Below are 14476 nucleotides of genomic sequence, written 5' to 3'. Positions count from 1 at the left end.
GTTGTATTGTACTCTCTCAAGTGCTTAGTACAGCACTTTGCACACAGTAAGCACTCTGTAAATACAATTTAATGAACTACTTCCGGTGAGGTCTATGACCAGAGCAGGAGGTGGTACAGTGGAGCAACGTGTGCGGGTTGGGCTGCAGTAGAAGCGTTAGGTCTCGAGACGTTGGTCCAGTGCTCTGAATGGAATAAGTTCTCACAAATGATAACTAATAATAATTATGCATTCATTAAGCACTTACTCTGTGCCAAACACCGAAGGAAGGGCAAGTCGATTGAGTGCTTTAAAGTGGACGGTAAGGAGTTTCTGTTTGATGCAGAGGTGGATGGGGAGTTGATCACCTCCCTTATCCACCTCTGAAACCAACTGTAGTCAAGGGGCTTAGGTATAATAATAATAATAATTGTGGTATTTGTTAAACGCTCACCATGTGCCCGACACAGTTCTAAGCCCTAGGGTGGATACAAGATAATCGGGTTGGACAGAGTCTCCATCCCATGTGGGGTTCACAGTCTTCATCCCCATTTTACACATGAAGTAACTGAGGCCCAGAGAAGTGAAGCAACTTGCTCAAGGTCACATAGTAGGTAAGTGACAGAGCAGGGATTAGAACCCAGGTCCTTCTGACTCTCAGGTCCGTGCTCTATCCGCTACGCCATGCTGCTTCTTTATCTTGATACTCCTTTGCTTCCTGTAATTATTTTAATGTCTTTCTCCCTCGTTAAAATTGCAGTGCCCCTTAAGGACAGGGCTCATGCCTATTAACTCTAATGTGCTGTCCCAAGAGCTTGGTCCAGTGCTCTGAACGGAGTAAGTGCTCACAAATGATAATTAATAATAATTGTGTATTTGTTAAGGACTCACTCTGTGCCAAACACTGTATTAAGAGCTGGAATATGTAAAATATGATCTGACTGGACACAGTCCCTGCCCCACATGGGGCTCGTGGTAGAAGAAGGAAGAAGACGAGAGATTTTATCCCCATTTTACAGAGGAGGAAACTGAAGTGCAGAGAAGTTAAGTGACCTGCCCAAGATCATACAGTAGATAAGTGGCGGAGGTAGGTTCAGATTCCAGGTCCTTCGACTGCTAGGTCTGCCCTCTTTCCACTGGGCCACGCTACTTCTCGATAAATATTCAGTAAATACTGTCGGCCTACTGAAAAATATTTGAATCTTCCCGGGAGCAGAAAATGTCCCTAATTTAGAGCCAGACCATAGGAATGATTTTTAGCAACACTGACACCAGAGAATAAACACAATCGATGGATTGACTGATGTGCTTGTGAGAAGGATGCAATTTGTAACTGTGAGCTCTGCTTGGTCGCTCTGCTCGTGGACAGTGTTTGGTTGTCTAAACTCATGAGGCAACAACGTTCCTCCTGCTCCAGGAAATTATCTTTGCCAAAGCAGACCTCCTCCTAGAGAAGGTGGGAGAGGGCTGGTGAGAAAGGTAACTCTGATATCCTTGGGCTTGGATTCCTAGAGATCGTGGGTGAGTGCTCAGAACTCCCTATTGACCACACCCTGAAAGTTCCACCATGTTTTGAGAGACTGGAGCTTCTCCACCACACTAGGTAGTTTTGTATTCGGTGAAATCAGTTAAAACCAAAAAGTCACACACACACACACACAAAACCTGGTAACCCAGCAGAGATGCCGGAAAGCTCTCCACTTTCTCTTTCTTTATGGTATTTGTAAAGTGCTTACAGTGTGCCACACACTGTACTAAACACTGGGATAGATACAAGATAGCTGGGTTGGACTCTGTCCTTGTCCCGCAAGGGCCTCACAGTCTCAATCACCATTTTACAGATGAAGGAACTGAGGCATAGGGAAGTAAAGTAACTTGCCCAAGGTCACACAGCAGGCAAGTGGCAGAGCCTGCATTAGAACTCGGGTCCTCTCACTCCTAGGCGGGTGCTCTTTCCACTAGGCCACACTGTTTCTCATCTCCACAGTTTTCAGAACAATGACTCCATATTAAAATTCTATTCTGGTTAATTAATCAATCAGTGGTATTCACTGAGCACTAACTGTGTGCAGAGCACCGTACTAAATGCTTGGGAGAATACAACAGAGTTGGTAGAGTTGTTCCCTACTCCCAGAGAGCTTACAGTCTACAGGGGGAGAATGCATTTATTTATTATGTATTTATTAAGCACTGGGGTGGATGCAAGATAAGTAGATCAAACACAGTCCCTGTCCTACCTGGGCTTTACAGTCTAAGAGGGAGGGAGAACAGCTATCTTAACTCCAATTTTCAGAACAGGAAACTGAAGCACAGAGAAGTTAAATGACTTGCTCAAGGTCAGCAGGCTTGTGGCAGAGTTGGGACGAGAACTCTCATCTCGGGATTCCAAGTCCTAAGGTGTTTTCGACTAGGCCACGACATCTTCTGTCAGTTTGTTAATGCTTCTACTGCCTCCCTCCCCTAGGTGCACAATTTCCAGTGTCTGAACTGCTGAGTGATTGTGGGCAAGTCACTCCACTTCTCTGGACCTCAGTTACCTCTACTGTCAAATGGAGATTAAGACCGTGAGCCCAATATGGGACAGGGACTGTGTCCAACCAGATGATCTTGTATCTACCCCAGTGCTGAGAACAGTGTTTGGCACATAGTAAGAGCTTACCAAATCCCCTAATTATTAAGTATCTAACACTGGGCATTGGGCCACAGAATCTGCAGAAGGTCAATTCAGAAGGTGGGGGTCACATTTTCGATAAACCACATCCTTCCTAGCCCATCTAGGGGGACGACTTTCACCTCTCCTGGCCTTCCCCCTTCCCTCAACTTGGGGTGTACTCTCAGAAGGGGGTCATACTGCCCCCTTAGCCTTTGGAGAAATCTCCCCTTCCTCCAGGCCTTGCAGCTGGATCACAGAGCTGCTTCATTAATTGGTGAAGCAGCATTCTCCCACCCTCCTCTTCTAATTAGCACTTCCTCCTCAGCTGAAGGTAGTCAGGGGCCCATGTTGAGTGGAAGGGCTCATACTCACAGAGCCAGGTTCGAGAGCTAGGGGCTGGTCAATGGGAGGCCTGGCCCAGGCCCTTTCTAAATCCACTCGGAGTGAAAGTTGCTCTGTGAGCTGTAGTCGTTCTAGTTATTATCCCTTATTGAACATTTCCAAGACAGAGTAAGCATAGACAAAGACCTGAAGAAGAGATGGAGGCCAACTGTGGGAACTCGATTGGTAAGAGGAACATCTTAACCCACTAATTATCTATGTCATGTATTGTACACCTATATGAATTCTTTATTATGGAATTTTTTAAGCACTTCTTTGTGTTAAGCCCTGGAGTAGATATAAAGTTTGGACACAATCCCCGGCCCACAGGAGACTCACAGTCTGTTTTATCTCCATGTTAAAGATGAGGAAACTGAGGACCAGAGAAGCTAAGTGGCTCTCCTGAGGTCACACAGCAGGGCAGTGGCAGAGGTAGGATTTGAACCCAGGTCTCTTGACTTTCAGTCCGGTACTCTTTCCACTCAGGCATGCTGCGTTCCACATGATAGAGTTGCAGTAGCTGTCCATGCATTTTCAGTGGGTCCTGATAGTGGGTTATTCTTCATTATTCATTCATTCAATAGTATTTATTGAGAGCTTACTACGTGCAGAGCACTGTACTAAGCGCTTGGAATGGACCGAGTCACTTTCATTGGTGTTGAAACCATGTTTCACTGGACGTATTTAGGATGATTCTCTGTGTATGGCTGGTCTAAATGTACGTATGTGAATATGTCTGTGTGCATGGCCAAGTCCTCATTTTATGTGCCAGGCAGGAGGTTAGGCTGTACTTCTGAAGTTAGGGCTTCGTTCCAAGCAGAGTTATCAATATTTTATTATCATTATTATCACTATTACCACTTCTTTTACTGCTGTATTAAGTGCTCTCAGTGTGCAACGCACTGAAATAAGCACTTGGATAATGGCATAAAAATCAAGTAAGATATGATTCTTGACTCACAAGGGTCAAACTGAAGAGGGTAGATGCATATAAAGAATAAGAATATCGTTCAAGCAATGAGAACAAGTTAAAAGGTAACTATTAGACTTGGAAGCTTTCGCTTCGGAAGATTGAGAGTGGGAACACTTAGCTTTTAACACCAAATTAGAACAAAGAATGACCATCTTATTTTCAGAACAATCCAGAGGAAAAGAGTGCATAAAGATAATGGCTCAGCTCCATTTTAACTCTGCAAAGGCTCTAGTAATCATGGCTAAACAAAACTCTCAACAGAATAATGGCCAAAGTGAAGATTATAAGTTGGAAAGAAGAAATGTAGGAGAGATACAAAGAACAATAATATTTTGAGCCACCACGTTGTAAAGCTGCAAATGTTGATTGATCACAATCAACAGTAAGCTCCGTTGTGGGCTGGGATTGTGTCTACCAACTCTCTTGTATTTACTCTTCCAAGTGCTCAGTACAGTGCTCTGCACAGTAAGAGCTCAATAATACCATTGATGGTGATTCAAAAGGCACTCACCATATGTTAGATCATGGGGAAGGCCTGGGGCTTTTGAGGGAATGGGATGGAAACAGTTTTTGACATAAACATCCCCAAATCTGCTTCTTTTTATCCCAGGGATTCATTCATTTAATTGTATTTACTGAGCGCTTACTGTGTGCATAGCATAGTTCGACATAATAAAAAGACACATTCCCTGCCCACAGTGAGTTTACAGTCTGGGAGGGAGACAGTCATTAAATAAATAAGGGAGAACTTAAGCAGCGAGAAAAAGATCTCATCTCGTGGAAAGTGATCATTATAACATTGTTTACTAAATATTACAGCCATTCATTGTGAGGAACCACTGGAACACAGAGATCCAAAGTTTTTGCCCTTTCCCCTCCTCCCACTGAACACAGTAGGTGTGAAAACCTGTCAACCTTTAGACCACTGGGAGGGTCGTGGCAGCAGAGAAGGAGATGCCCTTCCTGGCTAGTAGTGGAAAGGCTCCACCCGCTCTTTGTGGGTGCTGAGTTTCTTCAGGGAAAACTGTGGCAAAAACTTCAATCCGTGTACTACCCCTACTCCTTCTGGTAACCTCTCCCCTGAAATGTGGCCTAGTGGAAAGAGCCCAGAACTGGGATTTAGGAGTCGTGGGTTCTAATCCCCACTCTACCACTTGCCTACTGTGTGATCTACGGCAACTCACTTCACTTTTCCTTTTTCACTTAACTTTCCTTTTTTTTTAATGGTATTTGTTGAGCGCTATGTTCCAGGAACTATACTAAGCACTGAGGTAGATACAAGCTAATCAAGCTAGAACTTTCTTCCCATTCCAGAGCTCTTCTGAGCGACTTCTTCAATGACTGGATCATTTGGGGCATTATTTTATTGTCTCTGTATTCTGGCTGAGACTGTTTCTGCAAAACAGCGATGCCGGGGAGACTTGCCAAACCCTGAAACTAAGAATTTTTGCGGCTTCTGAGATCCCGTTCCTTTCTGCGTAGCGGAGCCACGGGTTTCCACCCCCTTACTGCTTTGGTCAAATCCATTTTCCTCTGACCTTTAGGACTTGGTTCTTGAGAAATAGTCCAAGCGCGACTACATTCTGATGTGTCCTTCAAATGAAGAAAATCGTTTTCAATCTACCTATTTAAAAAATTTTTTCAAACCCTTTCATTCAATCTCACGAGCATGGGGTTCTAGGTTAAAGCAAGCTTTGGTTTTGAATCTCAAGCTGTAGCATCACGGGTGTCTTATCTGCACCCTTTAGTTTCAACCAAGCTGCAGGTAGGTAGGCGACTTGGTTCGATATCTTGGAACCCGGAGAGATTGCACATGTACTTACCTTGTGAAGATGATTGTAGACCCGGGAGGTTGAGTCTGACTCACTGAATTCGCGTGAAAGCTGAAGATGGAGGCGCTCTCTTCAGTTGACATGTTTCAACTGAGTCAAAGCGCAAGTAACTCCTGTCTGTCTCTCATTTTCTCTGTTGCGCTTTCTCTCATGAACTCTTTCGCTCTGTCTCTCACTCCCTCTGTCTCTCCCATCCCTCGGCTTGGCCCACGAGGTCAATCCTCACTTCCTTAACTCTTCTCTCCCAGTCTAGCCTGTGTAGAAATAGTAGCCCACACTTAGTGCAGTGTACTGTACTAGACACTTGGGAGATGCGAAATAACACGTTCCCCGCCTACAGAACGCTTACCCTCTAACATGAAAATATTTACAATTGGAGAGGTCAAAATAATCGAGCAGATATATACACACACATATTATCTATATTACATAGAGATATATATATAGGCCTATAAATAGATCTATATGTGAAAGAACTAAGGAAGATGTAAATAAGCTCATAAGGGCTAGGTTGGCAAGTGTGTCTACCAATTCTGTTGTTAGTACTAGTCCAAGCAGTTAGTATAGTGCTCTGCACACAGTAAGCACTCAATAAATACAATTCATTGATTGAATTGCCTGAAGGAATGATATAGTAATAATTATAATCATAATTATGACACTGGCTAAGTGCTTACTATGTACCAGCCACTGTACTAAGCCCTGTACTATACTACACTGCACTACTCTACAATTACTCTCCTGTCCTTTCAAAACCTTTTTGAAGGCACATCTCCTTCAAGAGGCCTTCCCAGACTAAGCCCACTTTTCCTCATCTCCCACTCCCTCATTTCCTCATCTCCTTGACTTGCTCCCTTTTCTTTTCCCACCCCCCCGGCCCCACAACACTTATGTATTTATGTCATTTTATATATTTGCATCGATGTCTGCCTCCCTCACTCTAACCTGTGAGCTCATTGTGGGCAGGGAATGTAACTTTTTATTGTACTTTCCCAAGAGGTAAGTACAGAGCTCTGTACACGGTAAGCACTTCATAAATACAACTGAATGAACGAATGAATACTAAGTGCTGAGATGGTTACAAGCAAATCTGGTCGGACACAATCTCAAGGTACTGGAAAATAAATAGGAGAAAGCTCAGAGGAGGTAGGATTTTAGGAGGGATTTGAATGGGATCTGAGTGAAGAGATTTCCAAATGGAGAAACAGTGTGGCTTAGTGGAAAGAGCCCGGGCCTGGGAGTCAGAAGGACCTCGGCTCTAACCCCGGCTCTGCCACATGTCTTCTCTGTGAACCAGGGCAAGTCACTTCACTACTCCGTGCCTCAGTCACCTCATCGATAAAATGGGGATGAGTGAGAGCCCCCTTGTGTGACAGGGACTGTGCCCAACCTGATTAGCTTTTAACTACTCCAGCATTTAGAAAAGCGCTTGGTACATAGTAAGTGCTGAACAAGTACCATAATTATTATGAATTACTATGATTATTCTTTTCTTAAATCCATTCCTTCACCATGCATCCACACCGGCCCCACTGTGGTTATGCCAATTGGTTCTCTGGAGAATTTCCAGATCCTCAGACTCAATATTTCCTCAAGGCTGGGTAGGGGGTGGGTGGGTGTGGGTTGACCTGGTCACTGGATTCCAAGGGTATGCTGGGGACTTTTATTGGTGAGGGTGGGGGGCATGTGAGGTCATCATGGTTATTGCATCTTTCACTTTCCCTTTCTCTGATCCTCGTCCCCAACACTGAGCATGGGCCTGGGAGTCAGAGGGACCTGGGTGCTAACCCACACCTCGTCTGCTGTGTGACCTCGGGCGAGTCACTCTTCTTCCCTGTGCCTCAGTTACCTCATCTGTAAAATGGGGATTAAGACTGTGAGCCCCATGTGGGACAGGGACTGTGTCCAACCTGATTAGCCTGTATCTACCCCAGCGCTTAGAACAGTGCTTGTTACATAGTAAGCACTTAACAAATATTATCGTTATTATTAAGTAAAACGAGACTCCACAGTAAGCTGAGGTCCTGGCCAACTAGCAAATATCCATTTATTCCCCTCAGACAATTCCTAATTACCATCTCCACTTGTGTTACCCTTTTATTAGGCAAAAAAAATGGGGTTCAGGATTACGATGAAGGCTAATTTTTCTAATCAGCTACTGACGAGCATATTTTCATTTGTCTCTTTAAGAGAAAGATATTACATTCGTTTTTATTAGGTGATCCTCATTCTTGATTAATCTCTTCCAATATGTAATAATGACAATAATAATTTGCACGATGGTGTGCCTTCCATTCCAAGGAGCGCCAGACACTTTCCAGGCCTTAATTAATTAAGCCTCACTCCGGCTCCAAATGCAAGGCAAACACAGCGGAACCTCGTTAATTCACCCTAAATGACAGGGAGACCTTTGGTGGATTGTAAAAATCCTGCTGATTAGCGAAGAAGCCAACGGCTCCACAACATTTGCATGGGGATTTTACACAGGGATGCATTTGGTTCAGGCATCTTGGCAAATCCGGTTCGGTTTTAGTTTCTCACAGCAATAATTCACGGCCTGTTTTAATAGTTGCTCTGCGTGCTTCTGAGGTCATGAATTCCTGGTAATGGGGAACCTTGTTACAGTTGGGGGCTGTTCTTTCTTTGCTTCTGCCCGGTTGCTGGTGAGCTACAAAGCAAAGGGCAGGGGTGGGAAGAGATCTGGAGAATTCAGGCCAAAACCTCCATTTTCCCAGTGGTCTTAATAATTCAGGGGTTTGCCCTCATGTACAGGTAATTGGAGCTGAAAATGATTCTCTTAGTAGCCTAGTGGTTAATGAAGTAAAAATTAGCCTGCTTTCCCTGAGTAACGACCGACCTCTCATTTTCATGAAAGGAAAATACAGCAGATTACCCATGTCTTATTATCTATCACAAATTATTTATTTATATTAAATGTCTGTCTCACCCCCTGACTGTAAGCTTGTTTTGAGAAGGGAAAGGGTCTACCAGTTCCGTTGTATTGTAATAGGGGAAGCAGCATGGCTCAGTGGAAAGAGTCTGGGCTTCGGAATCAGAGGTCATGGGTTTGATTCCCGGCTCTGCCACTTGTCAGCTGTGTGACTGTGGGCAAGTCGCTTCACTTCTCTGGGCCTCAGTTACCTCATCTGTAAAATGGGGATTGACTGTGAGCCTCACGTGGGACGACCTGATTCCCCTGTATCTCCCCCAGCGCTTAGAACAGTGCTCTGCGCATAGTAAGCGCTTAACAAATACCAACATTATTATTACATTATTAATAATTATGGTATTTAAGTGCCTACTTTCTTTGTGCCAGGAATTGTACTAAGTGCTGGGGTGAACACAAGCAAATCGAGTTGGATACGGTCCCTGTCCCATGTAGGGCAGACTTTGGGCAAGTCGCTTTGCTTCTCTGTGCCTCAGTTACCTCATCTGCAAAATGGGGATTAAGATTGTGAGCCCCTCGTGGGACATGGACTGTATCCAACCTGATCCTCTTGTATCCACCCCAGCGCTTAGTACAGTGCCTGGCACATAATAAGCACTTAACAAATAGCACTAAAACGAAATATTAATGAAAGCCCCCCAAGTTCCGTGTATCATTGGCCACCCTTAAAGACGGACGAAACGTCTCACACACTCGATGTCTGTGGGCAAGCTTATAGTTTGCCCTAGCAGAAAAAGTGAAGAACTAACAGAATCTTCTCCCCTAATAAAAGAAAACCAACAAATTAAAATGCAAGCACAGCGCACAACTTGGATAAATATAAAATAGAGGTTATTTCGTAATGAGTGCACACTTCCTACACATGAATTTTTCCTTCACTGGAGCCGGTTGGTAAATTATACATTAGTTAAGAGCACGTGTTTCCCCAGCGAGCTCACAAGTCACCATTTAATTGGATCTCTTATTATCACTTGGAGGTGGTGACTCTAATGAAAAATAAACAGGGAAACTGTAAAAAAATAGTGACTTAGGGATGAAAAACATTTCCTGACAAAGGGAGTTTAATCTCTCGGAAGATTTCAGGAATTTGGAGGGATTGTGGAGGTCGCCTTAATCGTGCATGAATCAAAGCTTCTATCTAATCAAGTCGCCTAGATGAAAACTTATCTTTCTATGAGAAGCAGCATGGCGTAGTGGCCAGAGCACGGGCCTGGGAGTCCGAAGGTCATGGGTCCTAATCCCAGATCTGCCACTTCTCTGCTGGGTGGTCTTGGGTAAATCACTTTACTTTTCTGTGCCTCAGTGCCCTCATCTGTAAAATGGGGATTGAGACTGCGAGCCCCACGTGGGACAACCTGATTACCTCGTACCTACAAGTACCATATAAAAAACTGGCAGAGCAAGGATTAGAACCCAGGTTCTTTGACTACCGGGCCCATGTTCTTTCCGCTATGCCATGCGGTTAATCAGTATATCATATGAATTTGTATATATTCATAACCTCTGCCCTCATTCAGGGTCAAGGCAGAGGGAAAACCCTTTCATTCATTCATTCAATTGTATTGATTACGTACTGTGTACAAAGCACTGTGCTACAACATAACAGTAAACAGACACATTCCCTGCCCACAATGAGCCCCCATTGGGTAACACTATAAGATTTACTCTGGCCACATAGATTATTACAGTCATCTCTTCTCTCTCCTTACAAAGACTCACAAGAGCAATAATAATAATAATAATTATGGTATTTGTTAAGCACTTACTACGTGCCAAGCACCACTCTAACCACTGGGGTAGATACCAGGAAATCAGACCGGACACAGTCCCTCTCCCACATGGGGCTCACAGTCTCAATCCCCATTTTACCGATGAGAGAACTGAAGCCCAGAGAAGTGAGGTGACTTGCCCAAGGTCACCACACAGCGGACAAGTGGCAGGGCCGGGATTGGAACCCACATCCTCTGACTCCCAAACCTGTGCTTTTGCCACTAATAATAATAATAATGTTGGTATTTGTTAAGCGCTTACTATGTGCAGAGCACCCTTCTAAGCGCTGGGGTAGATACAGGGTAATCGGGTTGTCCCCCGTGAGGCTCCCAGTTCATCCCCATTTTACAGATGAGGTCACTGAGGCCCAGAGAAGTGAAGTGACTTGCCCGCAGTCACACAGCTGCCAAGTGGCAGAGCCGGGAGTCGAACCCATGACCTCTGACTCCGAAGCCCGGGCTCTTTCCACCGAGCCATGCTGCTTCTCTTCACTAGGCCATTCTGCTGTAGGTTTCCTGCCCCGTGCACGCCCAAGAACAGCTTTGATAAGGGCGCCCACTCCTGACAAGAAGGGCATGCAACCAGTCCCCCGCTACTTCGGTATGGTGGGCTGGTGGTGATGAAGGTGGGGGGTGGGTCACGAGTCTCCCTGCCCAGGATAAAGCCACCTCAACCACGACCTCACTCCCCACAACACCCTTTGGCAGGAGAATCAAGCAGGATCCCGGTGCCGGGAATTTTCCTTCGGCCATCTGGAATCTGAGCTCTTTATCCAACCTTACCTCTTCATCTCTCAAGAATGTCTGTACCCCTGAAAGAAAAATCTCCTTTTCAGTCCTGAAAGACCCAATCTCCCAACCCAATTTTCTGAGCTATTTCAGTGACAGATGGGGCTTTCCATTGCAGGCCACTTCAGCTTGGAGTGGAATCTACTAATCACAACCCGCAGAATGACCTCCCTTCCTGCCTTTCCATTCCTGACCTGGCCACTGCCACATGGAAGATGGAAGAACCGGCTCTGACAGAGCTCGAGGTGCATTTCTGTTGGGGCCACTTCAGAAAACCCACTCTTACTTGATGATCTGGGCCTGGGGAGGGGGGCGGGGAAGGGGTTGCGGGGGGACATTGGCTTCGAAAACACAATTAGGAGCCCTTTCTCCCTTTGAAGAGCTGCTTCTCGGAGACGGAGGCCAGTATGGACTCACGACGCTTGTTCTGAGGAAAGAGGATTAGAGGATCCTCTTGCAGAGTGGGGGACAACTGGCATCGTCTCCGTCCGTAGCCCAGCTGTGTCGAGCATCACGGTGCCACACCGAATTAGCTTAGCGAGACCCGGTGCCCGCTGGCGATATTGGAAAGGCAACGATATCACAGACGAGGATAACTGATCAGCCTGAAGGAAAATGGAAGAGTGATGAGGGTGGTGGGAAAAGAGGTGGGATCTTCTCACTAAAATACGGTTTCAGGATTCTGTGTGACGGATTTTTATCCGCCCCAGGGATTCGTGCCCTGTTTGGTGCATAGTAAGCGCTTAATGAATGCCACGATCTTCATTACTCTTTCAAAAGATCAGGGCTCTCAACGGGGAAGAGGAAGGCTGTTTCTGGTCTGGGCATTCTCCTTCTAGGGATACGTATGGGACCTGTGGCCATGTTTGGGTTTTTTTAAAATGGCATTTATTAAATGCTTATTATGTGCCAGGCACTGTACTAAGCGCTGAGATAGTTCAACCTAATCAGGTTGGACACAGTCCATATCCCCATCTTACAGATGAGGTCACAGAGAAGTGAAATGACTTGCCCAAGGTCACCCAGCAGACAAGTGGCGGAGCTGGGATTAGCACTCAGGTCCTTCTGACTCCCAGATCTTTGCTCTATCCACTAGACCACACTGCAGTCTACACTCTAAGCTTGCTGTCGGCAGGGAATGTGTCTGTTTATTGTATTTTATTGCACAGTGCTCTGCACACAGTAAGTGCTCAATGAATATGTTTGAATGAATGAATGCTTCTCTAGGGTTGAAGCTAGGGGGGCTGTCCAATTTTCAGCTGGTCTGTGTCTTCTCCGCACTGGAAAAGGTAGATGTGCAGTTTGACTGACGTCCAAACAGATTATCTTGAATCTGTCACAGTGCTTAGTAGAGTCCTTTTTTAAATAGTATTTGCTAAGTGCTTACTCTGTACCCTGCTCTGTTCTACGCACTGGGGTAGATATAAGATAATCAGGTCGGACACAACCTCTATCCTACTTGGGGCAGCTCACGGTCTAAGTAGGAGGGAGAACCGGCACTGAATCCCCATTTTAGAGTTGAGGAAACTGAGGCATAGAGAAATGAAGTGACTTGTCCAAGGTCATACAGCAGACAGATGACAGAGCGGGGATTAGAACCCACATCTTCTGACTCCCAGACTTGTGCCCTTTCCACTAGTCCATTCTGCTTCCTTGCTTAACAAATACTATCATTATTTTTATTATTAACTTTAGTAATAATGCAATCTAGAATGACCCAGGAGGAAATTAGAATATCTGTAAAAAAAAAAAAAAAGGATTGAGACTGTTAGCCCTCTGTGGGACAGGGACTGTGTCCAATCTGATTATCTTGTATCTACCCCACTGTTTAGAAGAGTGATTGGCAGATAGTAAGTGCTTAACAAATATCACAATTATGATTATTCCCTCACAGATACTGGGACCTGAGACTCACCAGAATTGTGTGTATTATGCAGGGCACACAGCATAATAATGTTGGTATTTGTTAAGCGCTTACTATGTGCAGAGCACTGTTTTAAGCGCTGGGGTAGATACAGGGTCATCGGGTTGTCCCACGTGAGGCTCACAGTCTTCAACCCCATTTCCAGATGAGGTAACTGAGGCACAGAGAAGTGAAGTGACTTGCCCCCAGTTACACAGCTGACAAGTGGCGGAGCTGGGATTCGAACCCACGACCTCTGACTCCCAATCCCGGGCTCTTTCCACTGAGCCACGCTGCTTCTCGGCATAGGACAGTTATGTCATATGCAACCTATCGTTAAAGTCTGCCACGGTTCTACCCGAGCCTAGGATGTTTCTCTGGGGCAGCCCCCTCTCCCAGCCCCCTTTAATTCCCACCAGCTCCTCCCAGGCACACTCTGAACACGTGTACTGTTTCCAAGCCCAGCGACTCAGTGGAGGGAGACCGGGGGCTTAAGAAGCAGCTTGGCCTAGTAGAGAGAGCTCGAGTCCGGGAGATAGAAGGAGCTGGGTTCTAATCCCGGCTCCGCCACTTGTCTGCTGTGACCTTGGGCAAGTCACTTCACTTCTCTCTGCCCCAGTTACCTCACCTGTCAAATGGGGAGACTGAGCTTCTCATGGGACAGGGATTGTGCCCAACTCAATATGCTTGTATCCACCCCGGCGCTTAGTACAGTGCCTGGTACATAATAAGTGCTTGACTCACACCATAAAAAAGGACCCTCTAGAGGCAACAGATTCCACACTTAGGATAATGATTATGGTAATCGTTAAGCGCGTACAGTGTGCCAGGCACCGTACTGAGCGCCGAGTGGGTGTCCGTGTGCGGTTGGGCTGATGCCCCGGGCAGCAACGGATTCCTGGTTACCGAGGAATTCATCTGGACCTGCCCGCAGAGCCTGCTATTTGGAAATCCCCAGAAGACAAGAACGTACACCTAGTTCCGGGTTCTGAGTAGAATTAGATTCATTCCGGCTCTTTAAGTCAACGTGTCTCGAAGAAGATGCAGTTCCTTACGGAGCCCCACGGAGAAACGGAGCAGCCCCCATCTTCTCCCCGTCCATCCCCCCATGACCAATTCTGCCCTCCCGCTCAAATGGACTCTTTCGCTTTGGAAGCCATTCATCGGGGAAGGTTGTAGGTATTTAAAGCTCCAGATGCATCAGTAATAATTCCACTCAGCTTGTGGGGCGGGAAGCGGGGGTGGGGAGC

The 14476-nt window shown here is 45.8% G+C and overlaps 1 long non-coding RNA gene across 1 annotated transcript; it reads left to right on the top strand.

Moving 5' to 3' along the window:
* Nucleotides 1–3002: 3002 nt before the first annotated feature.
* LOC114813818 lies at nt 3003–14467 on the top strand. The gene is made up of 3 exons (XR_003761569.2): nt 3003–3199; nt 11442–11568; nt 14161–14467. It is a non-coding gene; the product is annotated as an uncharacterized LOC114813818 (long non-coding RNA).
* Nucleotides 14468–14476: the final 9 nt, after the last annotated feature.

Source organism: Ornithorhynchus anatinus, chromosome 8 (assembly GCF_004115215.2).
Source record: "Ornithorhynchus anatinus isolate Pmale09 chromosome 8, mOrnAna1.pri.v4, whole genome shotgun sequence".
Classification (NCBI taxonomy): Eukaryota; Metazoa; Chordata; class Mammalia; order Monotremata; family Ornithorhynchidae; genus Ornithorhynchus; species Ornithorhynchus anatinus.
The sequence above is the reverse complement of the archived record's forward strand: the minus strand, read 5'-3'. Positions and strand labels throughout refer to the sequence as shown.